This window comes from Dasypus novemcinctus, chromosome 3, assembly GCF_030445035.2.
Source record: "Dasypus novemcinctus isolate mDasNov1 chromosome 3, mDasNov1.1.hap2, whole genome shotgun sequence".
Taxonomy (NCBI): Eukaryota; Metazoa; Chordata; class Mammalia; order Cingulata; family Dasypodidae; genus Dasypus; species Dasypus novemcinctus.
The window spans coordinates 19,010,323-19,016,322 of NC_080675.1; positions in this window are offsets into that span (position 1 = coordinate 19,010,323).

Genomic DNA, 6,000 nt, shown 5'->3' on the forward strand with positions numbered 1-6,000 from the left:
GCATTATGTTTACTCTTAGGAAAGCAGACTTGACCCAATGGATAGGGCATCCACCTACCACATGGGAGGTCCGTGGTTCAAACCCGGGGCCTCCTTGACCTTTGTGGAGCTGGCCCATGTGCAGTGCTGATGCACGCAAGGAGTGCCTTGCCACGCATGGATGTTCCCCGCGTAGGGGAGCCCCGTGCACAAGGAGTGTGCCCCGTAAGGAGAGCCGCCCAGCGCGAAAGAAAGTGCAGCCTGCCCAGGAATGGCGCCGCACACACGGAGAGCTGATGCAACGAGATGACGCACAACAACAAAAAAAAACAGATTCCGGGTGCCACTGATAAGGATAGAAGCAGTCACAGAAGAACACACAGAGACCGGACACGGAGAGCAGACTACTTGGTGGGGAGAGGGGGGGAATAAATTTTTAAAAATAAATATTTAAAAAATATATATTTACACTTAGAGGGAAAGTGGAATATCCATGACAAGTCCTTCCTTTGGCTCTATACCTGCCTGGTTCTCCTGGGACCCATTCTGCCCAGGCCCATCAGTGATCATTCCTCAAGTCTAATCCTCATTATTCTGTTCCTCTCTCTCTGAACTCCTTCCTGCAGGCTGGATGCCACATGGTCCCTTCATAATCGTACATAATCCTTGTCTTGGAATTCCTACAGCATCTAGGTGGGAACTACTAGAGTGATGCTTAATAAACTCTCTGTAATGTTAACTTCATCTGGGTATGTGCATGTTTCCTCCCTAACAAAATTAGAAACCCCTTATCAATCTGTATTTATTCAAAATTTCTTTCAGGATGTTAGACACCAAGTAAGCACTCATTAAATATTTGTAAAGTAAATGAAATTAAAGACCTAAATTACAAAAACATTCCTCTTGGATAAATCCAATGATCATTCACTCTTGCAACACTGATGAGAGATAGCAGAGCAGAATGACTGAGGAAAAGGACACAGGAGCCCCATTGGGTTTGACTCACTGCTCTGTCAGTCACTCAGAGGCCTTAAGCAAGTAGCTAAGCCTCTCTGTGCCTCAGTTTCCTCATTGTGATATGATACTACTTTGTCCTTCATCAGGTTATTATGAGGATTAAATACATTAATATTTACAAGGCATTTCTAACTATCTGGCTCATTGCAGCACTCTGTTCATTAAAGATTAAATGCTTACACTGCAGCAGACACTTGCTAAGAGCCCAGAGCACAAAGATGGTTAAGACAAAGGCCCCGCTTTCAGGACACTCATAATCCAGTAGCAAAAGTCAGGCAAATTATTTCTATTTCTTTACCTACCATTTTATTTATTTTTTAAAAAGATATTTATTTAATTTATCTCCCGCCCCCCCCCCCCCCAATGTTTTTGTGCTGTCTGCTCTCTGTATCCATTTACTGTGCATTCTTCTGTGTCTGCTTACCTTCTCTTTGGGTGGCACCATGATCCAATACTAGGACCTTCCAGAGTGGAAGCGAGGTGATCATTCTCTTGTGCCACCCCAGCTCCCTGGTCTGTGGTGTCTCTTATTGACTCTTCTCCGTGTCTCTTTTTGTTGCGTCATCTTGCGGAGCAAGCTCTCCACATGGGCCAGCTTGCTGCATGGGTCAGCATGCCATGTGGGTCAGCATGCCACGTGAGTCGGCATTCTGAATAGGCCAGCACTCCATGTGGGCCAGCTTGCCTTCACCAGGAGGCCCTGGGAATCGAACCCTGGCCCTCCTATATGGTAGACAGGAGCCCAAATACTTGAGCCACATCTGCTTCCCTTTACCCACTAGAATTCAGAATGAGTTGCTTCTGGGAAGATGGTGGACTAGAAAGACAAAGGATTCTCTTCTCTCCCAGAAAAATAGCTAGAGGAAAGGCAGAAAAGACCTGGGGAAATAAAATGGGTCTAGGGTTTAGGACGGCAGGGGAGGCTGGACACAACCCAGAAGAGAGAGGGGCAAAGGAAAAGAATCAGGATGGCAAAACTGTGAGTTAAAAGTGGCAGCTGCAACTGCCAGCACTCTCCCCCACCATATAGACATTTTTGAATTCTCAGGCTTGGAACCAGCAGCCACAAAGCAGGCTCCAGGGATCGACAGCCCCAGTAAAGGGGAGAGAGAGGGACACAGTCTAAGGGCTGACTCAGCTTTGGACCCACAAATTTGGTCTTCTGTGTCCCACAAGTCCTTCCAGGCCAGGTGGGGCCGTGCCATTTTACCTTGGGAGCTAGCAGTGACTAAAGAGATCCAGCCTTCTCAATCGCCCTCTCTACTGACCAGGACTGGTTGTTGAGGGTGCAGAGGGGAGGGGAATTATTTCCTACTTGGGAAAAGGTTCTTTGCTGCCAGAAAAAGTTGGAGAACTGCCTCTGAGAAATTTTTAATTATGAGACTCTTAGCCTCCAAGCAAGATCCTCTATCAGGTTAATCCAGTCCATGTTGCAGTGAACACACTCTGACCAGACTACGAACTGAGAGGACTGTCAAAGAGCGCCATCTGCTGGAGGACCAAGGAAGTGTACGTGAGAAAATACAATTAGTAAGAGAGGCATTTTCTGTCCTTTAGAGCATCCCTCCCCAAGGCCCTTGGAAGCAGGTCTGCAACCCATTACTGGTCCAGGGCCAAGATTTAAGCAACTAACAGGGACAATCCTAAAGATCCAGAATAGGTTGAACCAATAATCCAAAAACAGCAGTAACACACTGCCTCTCACCACTAAATCCCTACAAGAGTTAGAAATTAAGCATCTGAGTAAACTAACCAACATAATCAGATGCCTAGACATCAGCAAAAAATTACAAGCCATACTAAGAAAAATGGAATAAATGGCTCAAGCAAAGGATTATATCAAAATCCCAGATGAGACATGGGATTTGAGACAGCTAATCGATGAGATTCATACAAATTTCCAAAATCAAATTAATGAGTTGAAAGATCATATGGCTAGAGATAAAGGATATCAAGAAGATACTGAATAGGAGAAACAGACTTGGCCCAATGGATAGGGTGTCCGCCTACTACATGGGAGGTCCACAGTTCAAACCCCAGGCTTCCTTGACCTGTGTGGAGCTGGCCCACGTGCAATGCTGATGTGTGCAAGGGGTGCCCTGCCACACAGGGGTGTCCCACACGTAGGGGAGCACTGCGCGCAAGGAGTGCACACCCAGTAAGGAGAGCTGCCCAGTGCAAAAAAAAATGCAGCCTGCCCATGACTGGTGCCACACACATGGAGAGCTGACTCACAAAATGACGCAACAAAAAGAAACAGATTCCCATTGCCGCTGATAAGAACAGAAGCAGTCACAGAAGAACACACAGCGAATGGACACAGAGAGCAGACAACTGGGGGGGGGAATAAATAAAATAAATAAATAAATAATAAATAAATAGAAAAACCTAATAACTCTTTGCATAGCAAAAACTTTTTTAAAATTTAAAAAAAAAAGAAGACACTGAATATAATTTCCCCTTTGTGGTTTTTCAGATACCTGCAGCAAGAAGAAATACTGGCCAGGAATTATTTTACATATATATATATTACTCCTCCCTTGTCCCCACCCCAAAGTTAAAAGATTATTCTCAACTTGGAAGTGTTTTATGTACCTTGAGTTACTGCCATGACAATGGGTATAGTGATGAGGCTCCCACTCCATAGAGCTACCTGCAGCTTGCTTCACAAGCACATGATTTACACCCTGCTCTCACAAGTTCTCTTAGGAATTTTTCTAGCCACTAATTTGCATCTCTGGGTTTAAAGAACACCGGGACCTAGTAGATTTTTTGTGCTTTCCTTCTCCAAGAATAATGCTTTTTTTAAAGCCTGCAAGACAATAGTCACTCAACACTTTTACAGTTGCTAAGTCCTTTAATCAAGTTACTTGAAGTTGTCAAAATGTGTATATCACCTTTTATAATACATCGGTGAAAAGGTCTTCTCTTCACTATTTCTCTTTTCTTTTATATTTCACAGTTGAACACAAAGTCCAGATATCAAGTTAGTTGAGACTGTGTTACAAATTAACATTTTTTCTTACTCAGCTTCATGTTTAGGAACCTTGCTGGGAAGAACCTGCTTCAGCAGCACTTACCCCACTTTCTATCTCCTTCCCACTCATTTTACATCTCTTTCAATCGTCTTATTGTTTTGCTGGCAGTTCATACTCTGAGGCTTGAAACCAGATCATGGGTTCAGTATTCTGGGGGTACAGGGCCATGCAGGGCAGTTGGAAATGTTGGAAGTGTCACTGGTATCTGTTTCACTTTTTGTTGTCACAATTTACTGTATTTTCATTCTTTCTGTTACAGTTTTGCTAATTTATCAGAAGGTCTAAAAGTTTCATATAACTATCTTATTTGTTTATGATGTTTTTGTCATTGCCTTTATACATTTGAGATTATAAATTATGTAAATGTTAAAATGAGCATCTCAAAGAAGTCTGTTAAATAGTGACCAAAAAAATCAGTCGGATATATTTTCCAAAAGTGGACTCCCAGTTTTATGAATCAGAGATGTAAAGTAGAAATTCTGTAACTGATCATATAGGAAAGAAAGAATCTAATAATTGAACAAATTCTATTTGACATTCTGTAGCATAGATAGTCTATGATACTGGCATTCTTAGAAATGCTGCTATCTCTATTTAACTAACATTTTGTTCAGTTTTCCCTCCAGTGGAAGTGGAGAGGATTTTTTCAGCTGTTAAATGCTAAAAATCAATATAATTTATTTATGTAAAAAAAATCACTCAGTCAATATATTTTTTAATATTTTGAGTACTAATTTTCTTTTTATCAGGTAGGAAAAAATGTATTTGTCCTAAATCCTTAAATACAAATACTATAAAACTTCAAAAAAAAAAAAAATAGAAGATACTGAGTGAGTACAAAGAAGCATTTGAGGGAAGCAGACGTGGCTCAAGTGATAGGGCTTCTGCCTACCATATAGGAAGACCTGGATTCAATCCCTGGGGCTTCCTGGTGAAAAAGAATAGAAAGCATGCCTGTGTGGAGAACCAGTGCCCACGTGGTAAGGTGAATCCCCACACAGTGAGTCGAGTGCCTGCGCAGTGAGCCAAGTGCCCATGTGGTGAGCCGAGTGCCCATGTGAGTGCCCGAGTTGTGAACTGAGTACCCACACAGTGAGCCAAGTGCCCATGCAGTGAGCCAGTGCTCATGCAAGCGAGTGACACAGCAAGAAGATGATACAACAAAACAGAGACGAAGGGGAGAGTCAAGGTAAAGCACAGCAGAAATGAGGAACTGAGGTGACGCAGCTGACAGGGAACCTCTCTCCAAATCAGATTCCCCAGGATTGAATCCCTGTGAATCCTCGAGGAGAAAAAATGAGAAGACAGAAATAGATACAGAAGATCACATAATGAATGGACACAGAAACAGATACAGAAGATCACACAGCAAATGCACAGACAACAAAAATAAGAGGGCAGGGGGAAGGGAACGGGGAAAATAAATAAATAAATATAGAAAATGAATAGAGAGTTCATGGGAATGAAAGACAAAATAGATAAGATCAAGAGCACATTAGTGCCTTCCCCCCAGCGTGGGACATGACACCCGGGGATGAGCCTCCCTGGCACCGAGGGACCACTATCAACTACCATCTGATGATGCAACTGGAAAATGACCTTATACGGAAGGTTCAATGTGGATCAGCAGAATATCCCTGTCTACACAAAATAACATGACTTTAAAATGCTGTTTGACCTAATGTAAGGGGGAAATGGAAAGGAGAAATGAGTTTATATGGCTACGAGTCTCTAAAAAAGAGTCTGGAGGCTGTCAGAAGGATTGCCCTTATGCACAACTGAGCAGAGTCTGAGAGACAGATAAAGCAGGTACAACCCCCAGGTATTGGTTCCTTTGAGGGCTAAAGAGACCCATGGGAGTTATGGTCATGGCAGAGGGGTTAACTACCAGGTCAGATGGCCCCTCTTTGGAACTGGTGTTTATGTGTGATGAATCTGGACTCAGATGGGATCTCTCTTCATAAGA